Here is a 21,990-nt window from a genome sequence, read left to right on the forward strand (position 1 = left end):
ACTTCTGGTGCGTGCGTTACAGCTCCTAGGACTGAACCAATGCAGCACCTCCAAATGTTCTGCCGAGCCGTTTCAACGGATGCAGGAATGTGTGCCAATTTTCAGAATCTCCTCACTGGTCGTCAGCATACGGCCAAACTGCACATTAGGCCCCTCTTGGATCCACGCTCAGGAAGATGTCTTTCGCGATGAGCAGTTAACGCCCCATACCACGGACCCTCTGCTCGCATCGCTTTCACTAATGCCACGGTCTGCATGCTGTCCCTCTAGCATCGGCAGAAAAGTCGCTTCTTGAAGCCCCGTCTGCCAACTATCTACCAGAGCTAATACAGCCCCTTCTTAAACCCACGAGAACAGCCCACTTTTCCCCTTTTCGCGCTATAGGGAGATACCGAAGCCTTCAATTGCGACAACGGCGCCACCGCCAGAAAACGGAGGGTGACTGCTTGACACTACGTGCTGCAGCATGCTTTTCAAAGCTACCTTTACTATGGCTCAACCTCCTCCACTCAAACAAGAACAGGCGCCCAAACTCGACGACACTTTAGCAGGACTTAACCTGGCTCAAATGGACTAAGTATTCCCAACCTGTCTCCTCATGTCTCACTAACAGGTTAACCGGCCCCAACACACAGAGCACTTTGCATGGACCTATAAAGTGGGGTGTTAACTTCCCTACTCGGCCTCCAATCCTTCCTCAGCCCTCAAAATTCTTAATATAGACATGATCACCCAGTTTTCCTTGATGGGGCGCCTATTGCGGTTTTATTGCACGGCCTGGCGACCATGAGGAGCCATTTTATTTCGACGTGCCTGATTCCAGTTCCTTCTAATCAACCCCGTGGTTACCCGCTCAGGATGCAAATCTTAGATGTGCCATAAAGTAGACAAATGCGAATTGATAGGATAGGCAAATAAGAGAGAAGCCGGAGTAGACTTCAGTGCCTCATGGACTGCAGTGTTAAACGCAAAGTTAATCCAGGACAAATTGGCATCCCACCTACTCGGGTAACTTGATGGTGAATTATTAGAGCTGATTTTAAATTGCGATTCACACCTTCAGCAAAAGACCCCTTAGGACAATATGGTGTTGTGTTTCTATGCTTAACGCCATTCCCGAAACAGAAAGCTTTAAACTTATTCGACACAACGACACGGACAGTATCACTGACTAAGCTCATAGGAGGCTGAAGACAGAAAAGATGTTAGTAAGGTGAGAGATCGTTACGTTGGTAGTAACACTTATACTGGGAATAGGCCAAGTAAATCGAGAAAAGCCATCAATTGCCACCAAAATATACATATTCCCTCTACTGGAACATGGCAACAGACCCACATAATAGATATAAAGACGATCCATTGGATAATTTTCATGTTTCAAAGATAATAGACCTTGCTGTAGGGCATAGCTAGGTTTCGCAGACCGACACAAATGACAACCGGCTACTAATTTCTTAATGTCACGCTCAAGATGAGGCCAGGTCACATACTGCTTAATTTTCTGAATCGTTTTATATGTGCCTAAGTAACCTCCCACCAAAGAGCAATGATCATACTGTAATATTGGCTGGATTAATATTTGTGGCAGACAAATTCTGATGGGCGCTCTCGACCCACTACCTTACACAGAATACCTTTCCTCAAGCTGTAACCTCTGACTACCTCACCTAATCCGTTGTTTGATGGAACCCAATTCAACATCCTGTTCCTGGTTTTCTTTGAGATTACTAAATAGTTGGGGTACTTCCCCCAAAACCAAAAGCTGACCCTGAAGTGGACCCTGGTGGTGCTCCTCCGAACAATCGGATGGTGGGTCAAACAACCGGCTCAGGGCATCAGTGACCACATTCTCGGAACCCTTGATATGCCTAACCGCAAATTTAAAGGCTGAGATTGTAATGACCCAACGAGCAATCTGACCGGTCTTGCGTGGCCTAGCCAAGACCCAACTCAAGGCTTGGTTATCAGTCTCCAGCAAAAAAGGTTTATGTTCAAGGTAAAATCGGAATTTATCTAATAGAAAGAGAACCGCCAAGGCCTCACATTAGTAGATTGAGTATTTAAACGGCGTGAGACGTAGGCCAAAGGTTGCCTCTGGCCTTGCCATTCTTGTAACAAAACGGCTGACACTCCCGCACCCGACACGTCCGTCTGAACCACAAAGGGCTTATCAAAATCGGACACCCCAAGCACCAGTGGATTAGCAATCACCATTTTAATCAGTTCAAAAGCCGCCTGCTGAGTAGGACCCCAAGTAAATTTAACCCCCTTTTTACGGAGTTAATTCAAGGCAGTAGCTAAGACCACAAAATTTGGAACGAATCGCCTAAAATAATTCACCATTCCAATGAACTTAGCGACTCCCCGCTTATCAGTTGGGGGTGGGAGCGCGCGCAAGGCTTTAGTACGATCTTGATCGATCCAAACCGCATTGCCTGAAACAATATGGCCTAAGAAGGAAATCTAGGGCCTTGCAAGTGTGAACTTCAAGAGTTTAATGGTTAAACCAGCCTGCTGAAGCTTAGTAAATACTTGGTGCAAGTGACTCAAATGCTCTTCAAACGATTTACTGTATACCACAAGGTCATCCAGATAATTACAGACAAAGCGTAGTTTAAATTTACACAGTATACTATCAAATAAACAAGTCAAAACAGCAGCTCCAGTGGCCAGGCCAAGGGGCACCCGGTTGAATTCATATACAGGGTTATTACAAATGATTGAAGCGATTTCACAGCTCTACAATAACTTTATTATTTGAGATATTTTCACAATGCTTTGCACACACATACAAAAACTCAAAACGTTTTTTTAGGCATTCACAAATGTTCGATATGTGCCCCTTTAGTGATTCGGCATACATCAAGCCGATAATCAAGTTCCTCCCACACTCAGCGCAGCATGTCCCCCATCAATGAGTTCGAAAGCATCGTTGATGCGAGCTCGCAGTTCTGGCACGTTTCTTGGTAGAGGAGGTTTAAACACTGAATCTTTCACATCACTATGCGTGAAACTTGCCCGCACGCATTCAACCGTTTCTTCGCTCACTGCAGGCCGACCTGTTGATTTCCCCTTACAGAGGCATCCAGAAGCTTTAAACTGCGCATACCATCGCCGAATGGAGTTAGCAGTTGGTGGATCTTTGTTGAACTTCGTCCTGAAGTGTCGTTGCACTGTTATGACTGACTGATGTGAGTGCATTTCAAGCACGACATACGCTTTCTCGGCTCCTGTCACCATTTTGTCTCACTACGCTCTCGAGCGGTCTGGCGGCAGAAACCTGAAGTGCGGCTTCAGCCGAACAAAACTTTATGAGTTTTTCTACGTATCTGTAGTGTGTCGTGACCATATGTCAATGAATGGAGCTACAGTGGATTTATGAAATCGCTTCAATCGTTTGTAATAGCCCTGTAGATTCCAACCAGTGCAAAACGCTGTGACATGTTTACACTCCTCTGTCAACGGGATCTGGTAATAAGCCTGATTTAAGTCAAGAACCGTGAACCAAGACGCGCCTGAAAACCAAGTACAGGAATTGTGTAGATCAGGCAATGGGACGGATTCCAAAATCATCTTTTCATTTAAATGATGGTAGTCTACCACCGCCCAGAAATCACTACCCTGACCCTTCGGTACCAAGAATATCGGACAGGCATACGGAGAAGTCAAGGGACGGATTACCTCTTGATCTAACATCTTCTGTACCTTTACCTGCAATATTTTCATCTTAGGTGTTGAGAGAAGATATGGGGACTGTCTAACCGGAATATTGTCAGTCAAGCGAATATCATATTCTAATTTATTCGTTCGCCCAATTTTATCACAAAATAAGCCAGGAAATGCATCCAACAACTCGTGGACCTATTGGCCCTGCCGCGGAGAAAGATGACGGAGATCAATATCATTATTAGGAGTGACTGACGAGGAAGGAGGCGTGGATGTTAACGCCAATCGACATTCACAAAATTCAAACTTCTGATTTGGCGCAAACTTAAAAGAAAACTTGCCTCTGGAATATTCCAAAACGAGTTGAGTTTTAGAAATGAAATCACAACCCAGCATCATATTTACCGGCAAGCTAGCAATGATTGCAAAGGTCATTGGCCACGAAAATTGTCCTACTGAAACACTACCTTTAACCCACCCCACCAGAGGCAACACCTGACCATTGGCCACACGACATCTCCAAAGAGAGATTTTTTCAGGTTTCAGTTCGGTAAGATTGCCAAATTCCAGAAACCAAGCCTCATTAAGCAAGGAATATGTACTACCCGTATCTAATAAAGCGCACAGAGGTTCCTGATTCAAATTAAGACAAATATAAGGTAGGCATAACCAGGAATCGGTAACTACAGCACGCCTCTCACTAAACAATAAGTTACTACCCAAAATGTGCCCTCTGCCCTTAAGTCATTTAGTATTTCTTGTCCCACGTGAAACTGGACAACCCCTAACTAAATGCGTAATAGCACCACATCGAAAACATTTCCTAGGTATGCCCTGATAACTTCTGCTTGGATTGTGTCTTTCCACTTAAAAATTTTCCTTCTCTCGCCCCAACACATTAACACTCTAAGTCCTCACTCAACTTTAATGCAGAAGCAGAACTAACAGTAATAGAGAGTTCTTCCCATGTCGTCGGGGGTAATTTAAAAATAAAATTTATTTTATCAGCAGCTGCCATCCCTTCAAGGATTACTGCAATTAATTGCTCTTCTGTCAAATCACTTAGCAAGGCCTGCGAAGCTATCCTTACCTTTTCCACATACGTCAATAAATCTTCACTTGCTGCCTGCACCTTCCAAATATACTGACATTCAAGATGTTTCCTAAAACCCTCCGTAAGTCTTTCAGTGATTACTAGTTGTCTAAGTTGACGCACGGAGAAACTCTCCGAAAGATCTCTAGAAATTAATTCTTTGCATCTCCCCTCTTGCTAATGGGTAAAGCAGAGCTAACAGGGTGGAATGTGGTATTCCAAAAGCCAAAGAATGCTGCTCAAAATAAACCAGTAACCAAAGAATTTCCTGTATATTCACTAATGATTCTACTGTTCATTCTCCTACATCTTTTAACAGCAGTGCAATCGGGTTAGGTAACTTTGTGAAAAACTACAAGTTATGTTCAATTCTGCAGTTTTGATTACTTGGTTCGATTCCCACTCGCACCGGATCCAATTGGACCTGCCCACTAGATTCTTCAGAGCTAGATTCTAACCCAGTTAACCTAATTTGTAACGCAGCCACCTTCCGCTGCAATTCAATTACTTCCTTATGATACACCTCATTTACAATAACTTGTTCTAAATCACAGACCCGGTTAAAAATATGCACCAAATGTGCATGTAACCTAGCTAACTGTTTGCGACTCAGTTGGCCAGACACTTCCTTCACAACTGATCATATGGCTTTAATTTTATCCTGTGATACCAAATCGTCTGATATAAAATGATCAGTTAACCTTACATACACAGCGTTTTCGACAACTTCTGCGAACACTGATGGCATAGAAATAGGTCTAAAATTATCTACATTATCCCTTTCTCCCTTTTTATAAAGCGGCTTTAATACTGAGTACTTTAATAACTCAGGAAACTGACCATTCCTAAAGGAAAAATTATGGCTAAATACAGGGCTAACATATGCAGCACAGTACTTTAATATTCTGCTAGACACTCCATCATAACCATGAGAGTCCTTAGTCTTCAGTGATTTAATTATTGACTCAATCTCCCTCTTGCCTGTATCACAGAGGAGTATTTCAGACATCAATCTTGGAAAGGCATTTGCTAAGAAATTTATATGATTTCCTGTATGAACTAAATTTTTATTTAATTCACCAGCAATGCTCAGAAAATTATTGTTAAATACCGTACATATATCTAATTTATCAGTAACAGAAATATTATTACTGCAAATGACTTTATATCATTGACCTTGTTCTGCTGACCAGACACTTCCTTCACAACTGACCATATGGCTTTAATTTTATCGTGTGAATTAGCTATTTTGTTTGCATACCGCATACTTTTTGCCTAGCTAATAACCTTTTTAAGCACCTTACAATACTGTTTATAATGGGCTACTGTAGCTTGATTGTGACTACTTCTAACATTTTGATATAATTCCTGCTTTGTTCTACATGATATCCTTATCCCACCAGTCAGCCACTCGGGCTGTCCATTACTGCTAGCACTCCGTTTAGAACATTCTAATGGAAAGCAACTCTCAAAGAGCATGAGAAATTTGTTATGGAAAGCATTGTATTTATCATCTATATTATCGGCACTATAAACATCTTGCAACTCTTGTTCATTGACAAGTTTTAAGAAACTCTCTACTGCTGTTGGATTAACTTTCGTACATAGTTTGTAATTAAATATGATATTGGTTCGAGTACAAAAGCCTTTTAGTGTTAAAATTTGTGCATCATGGTCTGAAAGGCCATTCACCCTTTTACTATCAGAATGCCCATCTAGTGATGAAGAATGAATAAAAATATTGTCTATGACTGTGCTACTGTTCCCCTGCACCCTAGTTGGAAAAAAACACAGTTTGCATCAGGTCATATGAATTTAGGAGATCTACCAATAACCTTTTTCTTGCACAGTCATATACAAAATTAATATTGAAGTCACGACATAAAACTACTTTCTGGTACTTCCTACAAAGTGAATCAAGAACCCTCTCTTGCTTAAGCAGAAATACTCTGAAGTCTGAGTAAGGGGACCTATAAACAACAAAAATCAGAAGATTAGTTTCACTAAATTGAACTAATGCTGCACAACTTTGAAATATCTGTTCACTGCAGTGTCGTGATATGTCTATGGACTCAAATGAAATACTGTTTTTTTACGTACAGGGCCACTCCCCCACCCCGCAAGGAACTCCTTGAGAAACAGCCAGCTAATCTGTAGCCTGGTAAAGGAAGCCTCTGAATTATCAAATTATTTAAGTGGTGCTCTGATATACCAATAATATCAGAGTTAACATCTATTAGCAGTTCACTAACTTTAATACCTCATATTTTGATGAAATATGCTAATTCCTTCTCTACTTGGAACCATTATATCCTCTGAAGGTGAGTCCTTAGAGGAACTTCCTTTAAGCACGTATACCTATCAGCTGACTTCAATCTAAAAAAGGTGCTGCTCTAACACCAACTAATACAGGAATTTTTCCATGAGTGACACCACCACCACCACCCACTACACTGTCACCTATAAGCTTAGCCAGCCTCCCCTTCCACTGAGGTGCAGGCCATGCGTAGTGAAACCCCATCTACTGATAGACCCAACTGGCACCACTGAGATGTAATCCATGCCCTCACCGTCAGTGCCCTCCCCAGCCCCACGTTAACGCGCCTAACAGCTGCATTAAGGTGAGGTCGATCATGACGCTGAAACAGTTGCACAAAATGCACATTAGTGCCACAGTTTGAGTAGCTATCTTAACCAAGTCACCACTGACATCATATTCCCCGTCCCTATCGAGACTGTTGCCTGCTCCACCCACTATCACTACCTGATCCTCCTCCGTAAAATTCTTACATAACTCCCCTATGCTTTCAGTCACCCTGCACTAGGCTTCACAATGCTGGTGACCTGGTACTCACTTCCCAACAGTTCCTGCAACTGCTGGCCCACACCTCTACCGTGGGGACTACCTAGCAGCAGAACCTTCTTACTGCTAGACTTTGCAAGTAACCTAGATCTCCTAACTGCTGAGGACTGCTGCAGGTTCCCTGCATCTACAGCTACAGCTACAAGAGGCTCCTCTCCACTCAACTCTGACAGTTAGTCGTATCTATTGTATGTATGCAAAGTAAAACTGTCTGAATACCTCCTCTTCCTAGATACCTTCTTGCTAACTGCCAGTTCCCATTCCCCACCACCTTTCACCCTCCTCAACCTATCTAGTTCCTCCTTTGTGCATTGTAACTGCACCTGAAGGGCACAGATCTTACGCTCCTGTTCCTCTATTAACTTTTTTCTACGACAGGTTCTACATTCCCAGGAGAGGATCTCCCTAAAATGACCACTGGCTTCCCCACTGCATTCCCCCCAATGCAAATACTTTGAACAAATCCCACACCTTAATCCACTACTCACAAACCTACGACAGAGCCCACACTTCTCACTCATGGTAAAATTTTACAGTTACTGAAAAAAACTATACATCTACGTTACCAAAGTTCAGTTACACCAGTAGAACTATTTAAGAACTAACAATAATGGTCTCGAAATTCTCTGCCTACTAAGAAAGTAGATACTTGTATTAATACTACTACAACACAGCCAATATCAATACCAGCTAAACTTCGCAAAATTATTAGCTAAAACCAAAAAATTAAAATAGCCACAGTAACACTAAGCGAAGTTAAAACTCTGAATGAAAATTTTACTGAAATATTTCACTAGAAAGAATAATAAACGTCAGTTGAAAACTAAAGCACAAAATTTACTAAATGACTTCAACACACTGAAAACTAAAAAAAAAAAAAAAAACAGAGAGCGAACGATTAAAAAAGTTCATTAAGTCGTTATTTCGCCACAAACGGCCCACAACACCGCTGAAATCTATTAAATTTAACAACTGTATTACAGAGCACAAATAAGTTTGTCAGTACTTAACTTATAACCGCCACAGCTGCAGTGCACGCCGCAAAATGTAAACACACTACTGAGGCGCGAGGCTTAGACAAACGACGAAAGCACACTCACAAATAATAGAACACTCGAGTCAATAACACAGGAAGAAAGACTGAGATTAATGAAAATCCGCTAATAACACGTTTGTGCTGTGGAGACATGGCAGGGAGGAACTAAGCCGGTTCCACGAACATCTAAACAGCATAAACTCGAGAATTCAGTTTACAATGGAGGAGGAGGTAGATGGCAAATTACATTTCCTCGATGTGCTTGTTTTTAGAAACGAAAATGGTAGTTTTGGCCACTCAGTATACCGCAAACCCACGCACACGGAGCGTTATTTGCACCGGGATTCGAAGCACCACCCACAACAGAAGCGGGGTGTTATCAAGACGTTAGCGGACAGAGCTAGAAATATTTGTGAACCTGAGTTGCTCGACGCTGAGATGGAACATCTCCACAATGCACTAATGAAGAACGGATATTCGTCCGCCGAAATAAAACGTGCGTTGAGGCAGCCACTCAGAAATCATACTGACGTACAGGCTACTGCAAAATCTAAGGTTTTCCTGCCGTTTGTTAAAAATGTATCGGAAAGAATAGGGAGGATCTTGACGAAGCGGAATATTACCGTAATTTACAAGCCCACCAGGAAGATACAGGAATACCTTAAGCCTGCCAAGGACGCTCGCAAACCTTTGGAAAAAGCTGGAGTGTATAGGATCCCATGCAGCTGTGGTGATGTTATGTGGGTACAACTAAAAGAACTGTTTCTAAACGTCTGGAAGAGCACAAGGGAAATTGTAGAAGAGGAGAAACGGAACGATCAGCTGTTGCGGAGCATGCTTTCCAGCCAGGGAACCACAATATTCGTTTCGAGGAGACGCAAGTACTAGCGGCCACGAGCGGATATTACGAAAGGCTCTACAGGGAGGCAATCGAAATCGCTAAACACCCAAACAATTTCAACCGAAAGGAGGAGGGCGTGAAATTAAACGGTATATGGATGCCGGTGCTAAAGAAGATGTGTACCACCCGCCCACTACTGGGTGATGGCAACGGCGATCGACGGCGACCGACAGCGGCCAATTGCACTGACGTTTTCAAAACACGTGACGTCACACCGCGGCGCGGTAGCGCGCGGACACGGAATTTAGCGGCAGTCAGTAGCGAGCCAGTGGGTGTGTTGGACCTTCCATCGACCTATGGACCCCCTTGAAGATGTCTCCCGCAGTCGGAGACGAAACGTTGGGAATTGAGACAAAATTCATCAACCGACCACGGCATAACAGCCCGGATAATTATAATGGACAAGGTAGGATTTGCAAACTTTTACAACATTCTCCTTTCAAGGCAACAAATATAAACTTGGCGATCCGGTGAACGTGGAGAATGATAGCCATGACAATTAACACACACAGGAGGGGGACACAGGAACTCCCCTCACGGAGTGGATGTCCACAGTCACCACAACGAGGGGCTTGCGAACAGTGGGAAGACGTGTCCAAAATGCAAACACTTAAAACATCTCATAGGTGGTGAGATGTACTGCTTCACATCACATTGGTAAACCATAATCCTGACCTTCTCAGGGAGGGTATCCCCTTCAAAGGCCAGCATAAAGGCACCAGTATCAATGCGATTGTCCTTCGAACCCTTCTGAACACACCGAACAAAGTGAACACCCCGCCGTCCGATATTTTCCCGAAGTTCCTCAGCAGTTTGAAGGATGAGGTCTGTGAAAAATTACACCTTGAACCATATTCAAAGACTGATGGGGGGTAATGGACACAGGAATAGTGCCAAGATGGTTACAGGTACAAAGGGCAGCAGACTGGGCAGCTGAAACAATTTTGACAAACAACGAACCCAACCGCATCTTGCTCAGAGTGTCCACTTCGCTAAACTTGTCTTCAATGTGTTCCACAATAAACTTTTGGTATTGGTTAAAGTATCCCCATCAATCCTGGTGCAAACCAGATAGTGGGGGAAAGGTTTTGCCCCTAGCCAGTGAGCCTGACTGTCCTCCCAGGGGTTAGGCATGGAAGGGAAGGCTGAAGGGGCAGAAGAAGCAGCACTAAAAGAATTATTTCAATGTAAAGAGACAGCTGTAGAAGAATGGCCAGAGTTCGGGATCTGTATGCGTTTCATTTGCGTAGTGTCCACCCTGATACCACCCACTTTGATCAGGGGCTCTCCCCTTGGGCGCCCCCCAGCCACAGCAAGGGCCATCTGGCATGGTGGCCCTTGTCGGGAGTTCCGATGCTCCAGGACGTCAAGCAATCACTCCTAGGCTTAGATGAGGAGCTCACAGCTCAGGTATCAGAAATGTGATCCCTGTGTTTTAAGGGGGCTCAACCAAAAGTGTACATAGTGACCCCACCACACGGGCTGGCTACCGTGCTGGCTAAGCACCCTTGCATCAGACAATGACGTGAAGGAAAATGTGGAATGAACCAGGAGGGCGCACGTTGGAGACACTTCCCCAAATGGCCCACACTGCGGAATAGAAATTTAGTAATGGAGGTCAAACTCAGAGGGGACCAGAGAATGCCAAAAGAGCAAGAAAGGGAGAGGAGAGAGCAAAGGGGAAGGAGCAAGGACAGGAAAGGAGGGGAAAGGCAAGGAAATGCAGCCCGGGAAAGAAGGAAGGCTGCAATAGCTCAGGGCCCCGTGCTCACCACGCACGAACTCACGAAAGGACCATGAGCCCCCTGGGAGGGTCCGGTACCTATTTTTTTTAAAATTCATTGAAGACTTTTGGTACAGTACGGGAACAGTGTGTTGCCACAACGAAGTGCCTACGAATGGATTGAAAAATTCTGAAATGGTCTCACAAGTGTTACGTCACGTGAAATGATTCTCTTAGACAGACCATTAACTACTGACGAAGTGGCACATCGTTTGCAAATTAGTCACAATTCCGCCTATGAAATCATCCACAACAGACTTGGGTTTCATAAAGTTTGTGCAAGATGGGTGAAAAAACAAATGCGCTTGGACATCTGCAAAAAACATTTGGTTCACTATGGTAACAAAGGGGACAACTTCTTAGACAGGATCATTACGGGTGACGAAACATGGACCCATCATTACGAGCCAGAGAGTAAATGGCAGAGTATGGAATGGAAACATCCAAATTCTCCGTGAAAGAAGACCATCCTCATTACTGTACTCAGTCCAAATTCCAGAATAGGCTATTCTTCTTTGTCACACAAAACTGTAGCATATTGCACTGCTGCTAATATAACTTTCAGTATTTTGTGATGCTGCACATCAAAGAAACTTTCAGGATCACTGTCATATTCTAGCATAACTTTGGGATTACTTTAGCCCACGCTAAAGTAATGCCATATTTTGCAAAAATGTGTTTCATTTTACAGAATTGTTAAATATATTATCTAATTTGTATTTCACACAAACAATTTCTCACTTTACTATCTAATATTGAAGGAATTTTTAACTTAACTGATGTGAACCCTCTAGGCACACATGATTGGGGAGTAATAGCTGTTAAAATATTGACAGTGAACATTGAGACTCCTGCTGCCATTACAACATTACTACATGTAACTCACAAACTTGTCAATTGTGCATTCAACATTGTGAATGCATACTGCCCTGTTCACTCCATTCTAATAATGTAATTTCAGCGGGAAAAAAATTTAAAACTTTTTCCAAACACTGGGCCAAAGTAACCCCACCTTACGGTAAGCAAACAGAGAAAAGATTGATTTGCATCGCATGGAGCTTTTAAAAAAATCGTACTTGATTTAGAAACATGTAAAAACCGAACTGGAAGTTGAATACTTTTCAGCTTGGCTCTGTTCTGTGGATCATGCAGCTGTTATGACTTCCTTCACTCAATTGTGCCACAGAGCACAAAAGTCATCTCTTTCATGCTGGGTCTTTCTTCTCTGACAAATTGACAGTGAAGTTCCTCTACCGTCGTAGCTACATACCTAGCCTAGTCACAAGTATCATATTTCTCATCACCTGTATAGCTCCCATGACTCCACCACTTTCCTGATCCTTTATTCCACGAACTGTGTCAGTAATAGTTTTAATGTGATACAAATGAAAGACAACTTCACTAAGGAAAATTTGGGCGAGGAGAAGGGGGAGATATGAGAGACAGGAGAGAAATAGCTGAAAACTTTCATCCACAGATCAGCATCCAACATTAAAACCACAGTGTAGCTAATATGCTTCATATATATTTGTCAGTGTTGGTTACTCACAAGAAAAAGTAACTCGTATTAGACCCTAGCATTAAGTCTTCTGTGAACAAATCTGTGGATCTAAACCTTACAGAAAGGGGGGGGGGGGGGAGGGGGGTCATCCCACAGCTGAACATATACCATACTCTCCACAATTTTACAACTCTGCCTTTGACAGCAATATTAATACTTCATGACAAATGTTGAATCTGAATATCCATCCAGGAACAACTCCTCCTTGCATGAGTTCAGAGGCCCAATGCATTATTATGTCAGTTTCTCATGCTCCCAGAGGCACGGCCTTTTATGAGTGAAGTACTCCTGTTGTTCAAAAAGCACAGCAAGACTTCCCAGTGCTACAACACATTTCATAACAAGGTATTTGCTGTGCACCCATAGGGTTATCATCTTTGTTTAGTAATCAAAACCCTCGGTCCAGGGTTCGAAAGCCACCAGCACTTAAATTTTGATTAATAATCAGCATTGTTGGATGATGAATTTCGGACACTTCACCTGGCCAATATAGGTCAACAGCACCTCACTATACCAAAACACACATGGCTAGGACAACAAATTGGAATCGGACGCTTCTCACGACCTGTATAGCTCATATACAACTGATGATACCAAACAAATTGAAAATGAGTGCTTCCCCTAAGATACATAAATCAACCACAAGTGCCGATACTAAAACATCAACCATCAACACATGCAGTAAATAGTTCCGGCGCTACACACTAGGCCAGCCAAAAAAACCACACACACACACACACACACACACACACACACACACACACAGAGAGAGAGAGAGAGAGAGAGAGAGAGAGACACACACACACAGGGAGAGAGAGAGAGAGACACACACACACACACACACACACACACACACACACACACACACAGAGAGAGAGAGAGAGAGAGAGAGAGAGAGAGAGAGAGAGAGAGACACACACGCACAGAGAGAGAGAGAGAGAGAGAGAGAGAGAGAGACACACACACACACAGAGAGAGAGAGAGAGAGAGACACACACACACACACACACACACACACACACACACAGAGCCGGCACACACACACACACACACACACACACACACAGACAGACACACACACAGAGACACACACACACACACAGACAGACAGACACACACACACACACACACACACATACACACTTAGTCAGACACACACACACACACACACACACACACACACACACAGACACACACACACACACACACACACACACACACACACACAGACAGACACACACACACACACACACAGACAGACACACACACACACACACACACACACACGCACACACACACGCACACACAGAGACAGACACACACAGAGACAGACACACACAGACACAGACACACACACACACACACACACACACACACACACACACAGAGGCAGACACACACACACACACACACACACACACACAGAGACAGACACACACACACACACACACACACACATCAATTCCGCACCCATTCACTCTTCACCCTCCCACCAAAAACAAAAACCCATCAAGAAATAAAAATCAAAAAATAATCGAAACTCGATCACAAACTACAACTTAAAAACAACTGCAACAAATCAGGTCCTCCACCACATAATCGTAAAATAACCACCATCCCCCACCCACCTACATACACAAGCTTTAACACCCTCCCCTCCCCTCGCCCGAATCGCAGCCCTCCCCCCATCCTCAGAAAACAACCTTAACTAGCCACCCTCGGCCTATACATTTTACCAACAGCCCTTAAAAAACCGCGAAAAATGCAATAGTCCACAGGGACGCTCTACTGCCAACAATATTCACCTAAATGAGATTGAAGGTTAGAAGAGCGCGTCTTCCTCCTCCCAATGACTGACTTAACCGCCCTCTAAACCCTTCTATCTTATTGGTGCACGCCCCAGTCTCATAATTCTTGAATTCTAAACTATAGTTAACAACTAAATGATCATTAACCCCCTGTCCCAACCCCCTATAAGACGAAAAAGCATCGGAAACTACTGTACTCTCTTCTTCTATATACTCCTCAATGAACCCCACTAATTCCCTCTTCATACGGTCCTCCAAAACCCTAAAAACACACTCTGAATACCCACCCCCAGAAACACAGTCCCACCCACCCCTAAACCAACAGGAGACTTATCCCTCCCATATTTCTCTTCCACCATCCCAGGCCCACCCAACTTACCCCTATACTTAACATATTTGGAACAAACTTCCCTATAAAACGAAAACCAGTGTAACGCCGTCCTCTTCCTCACACCAGTCTCATGTGCACAAAAGCTATGGGACGATCTATAACAAAAATAATACATCATCAAAACTATCTTTCTCATGCCCAACCTAGACCTCTCGAGCCAGGTGCCACGCCTTATGGAGCCCCTTCGGCACCGCCACATGGAGCAGTCCATGGTCCGAGACGCCGGAACTCTGGCCAACTGCATATTCTGCTTGCATACGCCGCATTACACACACTCAACCAAAAGCCCAAACAGTTGCAGAAACTTAATAAGGGACAACATATTACTCACGCAAACAAAGCTGACACTCGGCGCACTGGCTGATGGGAGCGACTGTAAATGGGAAATGCCTTAACCTCTCATGTTTCAGACGCGCACTATTGTACTTAGAAGTCATATCCATACCTAACAAATGCAGCCACAAATTAAATTAAACGACTTACCACGTGAAAAACAGCAAACGACAACGCAATAGCCAGCCGGAGTGGCCATAAATTTCTAGGCGCTACAGTCTGGAACCGAGTGACCGCTACAGTCGCAGGTTCGAATCCTGCCTCGGGCATGGATGTGTGTGATGTCCTTAGGTTAGTTAGGTTTAATTAGTTCTAAGTTCTAGGCGACTGATGACCACAGAAGTTAAGTCGCATAGTGCTCAGAGCCATTTGAACCATTTTTGAACAACGCAATAACAAACAAAACACAAAGTTAATTCTTAACTCACTGAAACCAATTTCTGTTGTTCTATAACAGTCACATCTGAGAAGCGCACAGTTCAAGCAGCAATACCCAAATGAACCCAATACACCACATAGCACGGGAACCACACACACCCCACCAGAGGACATCACCAACCGCAACAAGACGACATCCACAAACACAACACACTCAAAAACTAAACTCCACGCCGTCATGACGACACACATCACGGCACCCTTACGTCATGGGTCAAGGCCGGCGGGTGGGATCAACACGTGGGATCGCACGCCTCCGTTGACCCGATAATTTTATTGTCATTAGACCTTTAAAGCAATAGTCAATTTTTTATACACATAACATAATAATTACATCAGCAAATAAAACTGTTTGGACATGCCACTTGTTAGCTTACAATTCCATGTTGCAGTGAAATAATTCTTTTAATTCATCGAACGGGTTGGCAACAAGCAATTTATTTAATGTTTTCCTAAATTCACACTCTGGAAGGTCTTGTAGCATCTGCGGAAGCTCATTAAATACGTTGTGGTCCACTAGCTCATACCTATTGATTGACTTTGATAATATATGGTATGACATACATATCGAATTATTATTTCTTGTATTTCGGCCATGAATATTATTTCTGCGTTTAACTTCATGAGTAGGTATTAAAATTCATGGAGAAGAAATAAAAACTTTGAGGTTCGCCGATGACATTGTAATTCTGTCAGAGACAGCAAAGGACTTGGAAGAGCAGTTGAATGGAATGGATAGTGTCTTGAAAGGAGGATATAAGATGAATATCAACAAAAGCAAAACAAGGATAATGGAATGTAGTCTAATTAAGTCGGGTGATGCTGAGGGAATTAGATTAGGAAATGAGGCACTTAAAGTAGTAAAGGAGTTTTGCTATTTGGGGAGCAAAATAACGGATGATGGACGAAGTAGAGAGGATATAAAATGTAGGCTGGCAATGGCAAGGAAAGCGTTTCTGAAGAAGAGAAATTTGTTAATATCCAGTATTGATTTAAGTGTCAGGAAGTCATTTCTGAAAGTATTCGTATGGAGTGTAGCCATGTATGGAAGTGAAACATGGACAATAAGTAGTTTGGACAAGAAGAGAATAGAAGCTTTCGAAATGTGGTGCTACAGAAGAATGCTGAAGATTAGATGGGTAGATCACATAACTAATGAGGAAGTATTGAATAGGATTGGGGAGAAGAGAAGTTTGTGGCACAACTTGACCAGAAGAAGGGATCGGTTGGTAGGACATGTTCTGAGGCATCAAGGGATCACCAATTTAGTATTGGAGGGCAGCGTGGAGGGTAAAAATCGTAGAGGGAGACCAAGAGATGAATACACTAAGCAGATTCAGAAGGATGTAGGTTGCAGTAGGTACTGGGAGATGAAAAAGCTTGCACAGGATAGAGTAGCATGGAGAGCTGCATCAAACCAGTCTCAGGACTGAAGACCACAACAACAACAACATAACTTCATGTATACAGTCATTATTTTACATTCAGAGAACAAAGGCTTACAATGTTATTTATGCTGAGAACATGTAATGTCTCTGCTTTCTTCTGCAGAAGTAATTTGTTTTGAACATTGCTAGAGTTTCCACAGAGAATAAGTTCATATTACATGGTACTTTGAAAAAATGCCAAATAAGCTTCTGGTACACATTCTATAAGCCATCTTAATAAGTGAATTACTCAGGATAATTTAACACTGATGTACAGGGTGATCAAAAAGTCAGTATAAATTTGAAACTTGATATACCACGGAATAATGTAAATAGAGAGGTAAAAATTGACACACATGCTTGGAATGACATGGGGTTTTATTAGAACAAAAAAACTAAGTTCATAAAATGTCCGACAGATGGCGCTGGACAGCAAAACTGCTACCGTGACGGATGAGATGTACGCCGATATGTTACAGAATCGCATCATCCCCAGCCTGGCTGATAAACACCTGCTGTAACGTACGATGTTTATGCAGGATGTATCTTCACCCCATATTGCCAGACGCGTGAAAGAACTCTTGCGCGCGTCGTTTGACGATGATCGTGTGCTCAGCCGCCAATTTCGTCATGCTTGGCCTCCCAGGTCCCCAGACCTCAGTCCGTGCGATTATTGGCTTTGGGGTTACCTGAAGTTGCAAGTGTATCGTGATCGACCGACATCTCTAGGGATGCTGAAAGACAACATCCGACGCCAATGCCTCACCATAACTCCGGACATGCTTTACAGTGCTGTTCACAACATCATTCCTGGACTACAGCTATTGATGAGGAATAATGGTGGACATATTGAACATTTCCTATAAAGACCATCATCTTTGCTTTGTCTTACTTTGTTATGCTAATTATTGCTATTCTGATCAGATGAAGCGCCATCTGTCGGAAATTGTTTGAATGTTTGTATTTTTTTGGTTCTAATAAAACCCCATGTCATTCCAAGCATGTGTGTCAATTTGTACATTATTGTTGTTGTTGTGGTCTTCAGTCCTGAGACTGGTTTGATGCAGCTCTCCATGCTACTCTATCCTGTGCAAGCTGCTTCATCTCCCAGTAACAACTGCAACCTAAATCCTTCTGAATCTGCTTAGTGTATTCATCTCTTGGTCTCCCTCTACGATTTTTACCCTCCACGCTGCCCTCCAATACTAAATTAGTGATCCCTTGATGCCTCAGAACGTGTCCTACCAACCGATCCCTTCTACTAGTCAAGTTGTGCCACAAATTTCTCTTCTCCCCAATCCTATTCAATACCTCCCCATTAGTTATGTGATCTACACATCTAATCTTCAGCATTCTTCTGTAGCACCACATTTCTCTTCTTGTCCAAACTATTTATCGTCCATGTTTCACTTCCGTACATGGCTACACTCCATACAAATACTTTCAGAAACGACTTCCTGACATTTAAATCTATACTCGATGTTAACAAATTTCTCTTCTTCAGAAACGCTTTCCTTCCCATTGCCAGTCTGCATTTTATATCGTCTCTACTTCGACCATCATCAGTTATCTTGCTCCCCAAATAGCAAAACTCCTTTACTACTTTAAGTGTCTCATTTCCTAATCTAATTCCCTCAGCATGACCCGACTTAATTCGACTACATTCCATTATCCTCGTTTTACTTTTGTTGATGTTCATCTTATATCCTCCTTTGAAGACACCATCCATTCCGTTCAACTGCTCTTCCAAGTCCTTTGCTGTCTCTGACAGAATTACAATGTCATCGACAAACCTCAAAGTTTTTATTTCTTCTCCATGGATTTTAATACCTACTCCGAATTTTTCTTTTGTTTCCTTCACTGCTTGCTCAATATACAGATTGAATAACATCGGGGATAGGCTACAACCCTGTCTCACTCCCTTCCCAATCACTGCTTCCCTTTCATGTCCCTCGACTCTTATAACTGCCATCTGGTTTCTGTACAAGTTGTAAATAGCCTTTCGCTCCCTGTATTTTACCCCTGCCACCTTCAGAATTTGGAAGAGAGTATTCCAGTCAACATTGTCAAAAGCTTTCTCTAAGTCTACAAATGCTAGAAACGTAGGTTTGCCTTTCCTTAATCTAGCTTCTAAGATAAATCGTAGGGTCACTATTGCCTCACGTGTTCCTATATTTCAACGGAATCCAAACTGATCTTCCCCGAGGTCGGCTTCAACTAGATTTTCCATTCATCTGTAAAGAATTCGCGTTAGTATTTTGCAGCCGTGACTTATTAAACTGATAGTTCGGTAATTTTCACATCTGTCAACAGCTGCTTTCTTTGAGATTGGAATTATTATATTCTTCTTGAAGTCTGAGGGTATTTCGCCTGTCTCATATATCTAGTTCACCAGATGGTAGAGTTTTGTCAGGACTGGCTCTCCCAAGGCTGTCAGTAGTTCTAATGGAATGTTGTCTACTCCCGGGGCCTTGTTTCGACTCAGGTCTCTCAGTGCTATATCACTCTTCACGCAGTATCATATCTCCCATTTCATCTTCATCCTCTTCCATTTCCATAATATTATCCTCAAGTACATCGCCCTTGTATAGACCCTCTATATACTCCTTCCACCTTTCTGCTTTCCCTTCTTTGCTTAGAACTGGGTTTCCATCTGAGCTCTTGATATTCACACAAGTGGTTCTCTTTTCTCCAAAGGTCTCTTTAATTTTCCTGTAGGCAGTATCTATCTTACCCCTCGTGAGACAAGCCACTACATCCTTACATTTGTCCTCTAGCCATCCCTGCTTAGCCATTTTGCACTTCCTGTCGATCTCATTTTTGAGACGTTTGTATTACTTTTTGCCTGCTTCATTTACTACATTTTTATATTTTCTCCTTTCATCAATTAAGTTCAATATTTCTTCTGGTACCCAAGGATTTCTACTAACCCTCGTCTTTTTACCTACTTGATCCTCTTCTGCCTTCACTACTTCATCCCTCAAAGCTAGCCATTCTTCTTCTACTGTATTTCTTTCCCCCATTCCTGTCAATTGTTGCCTTATGCTCTCCTTGAAACTCTGTACAACCTCTGGTTCTTTCAGTTTATCCAGGTCCCATCTCGTTAAATTCCCACCTTTTTGTAGTTTCTTCAGTTTTAATCTACAGTTCATAACGAATAGATTATGGTCAGAGTCCACATCTGCCCCTGGAAACGTCTTACAATTTAAAACCTGGTTCCTAAATCTCTGTCTTACCATCATATAATCTATCTGAAACCTGTCAGTATCTCCAGGCTTCTTCCATGTATACAACCTTCTTTTATGATTCTTGAACCAAGTGTTAGCAATCATTAAGTTGTGCTCTGTGCAAAATTCTACCAGACGGCTTCCCCTTTCATTTCTTCCCCCCAATCCATATTCACCTACTACGTTTCCTTCTCTTCCTTTTCCTACTACCGAATTCCAGTCACCCATGACTATTAAATTTTCGTCTGCCTTTACTATCTGAATAATTTCTTTTATTTCATCATACATTTCTTCAATTTCTTCGTCATCTGCAGAGGTAGTTGGCATATAAACTTGTACTACTGTGGTAGGCATGGGCTTCGTGTCTATCTTGGCACCGAGCAAGGTGGCGCAGTGGTTAGCACACTGGACTCGCATTCGGGAGGACGACGGTTCAATCCCGCGTCCGGACATCCTGATTTAGGTTTTCCGTGATTTCCCTAAATCGCTCCAGGTAAATGCCGGGATGGTTCCTTTCAAAGGGCACGGCCGACTTCCCTAATCCGATGGGACCGATGACCTCGCTGTCTGGTCTCCTTCCCCCAAAAACCACCACCATCTATCTTGGCCACAATAATGCGCTCACTATGCTGTTTGTAGTAGCTTACCCGCATACTCCTGCATTCCCACGTTTTGATTTTGTATTTATAACCCTGTATTCGCCTGTCCAAAAGTCTTGTTCCTCCTGCCGCCGAACTTCACTAATTCCCACTATATCTAACTTTAACCTATCAATTTCCCTTTTTAAATTTTCTAACCTACCTGCCCGATTAAGGGATCTGACATTCCACGCTCCGATCCGTAGAACGCCAGTTTTCTTTCTCTTGATAACGACGTCCTCCTGAGCAGTCCCCGCCCGGAGATCTGAATGGGGGACTATTTTAGCTCCGGAATATTTTACCCAAGAGGACGCCATCATCATTTAACCATACAGTAAAGCTGCATGCCCTCGGGAAAAATGACAGCTGTAGTTTCCCCTTGCTTTCAGCCGTTCGCAGTACCAGCACAGAGAGGCTATTTTGGTTATTGTTACAAGGCCAGATCAGTCAATCATCCAGACTGTTACCCCTGCAACTACTGAAAAGGCTGCTGCCCCTCTTCAGGAACCACACGTTTGTCTGGCCTCTCAACAGATACCCGTCCGTTGTGGTTGCACCTACGGTACGGCTATCTGTATCGCTGAGGCACGCAAGCCTCCCCACCAACGGCAAGGTCCATGGTTCATGGGGGCTATCTACATTATTCCCGGATTTATTCAGTTTTCAATTTTATACTGACTTTTTGATCACCCGGTATTGTGTGTGTTGCTCCCAGGACAAATTGTCATCCAGGTACACCCCCAAGTAGTAGCACGCATGATCATACGTTACTTTAATTTCGTTAATAGTGTCCCCTTGAAACTCCCGGGAAAACCAACGTACCAA

Source organism: Schistocerca piceifrons, chromosome 10 (assembly GCF_021461385.2).
Source record: "Schistocerca piceifrons isolate TAMUIC-IGC-003096 chromosome 10, iqSchPice1.1, whole genome shotgun sequence".
NCBI classification, from domain to species: Eukaryota; Metazoa; Arthropoda; class Insecta; order Orthoptera; family Acrididae; genus Schistocerca; species Schistocerca piceifrons.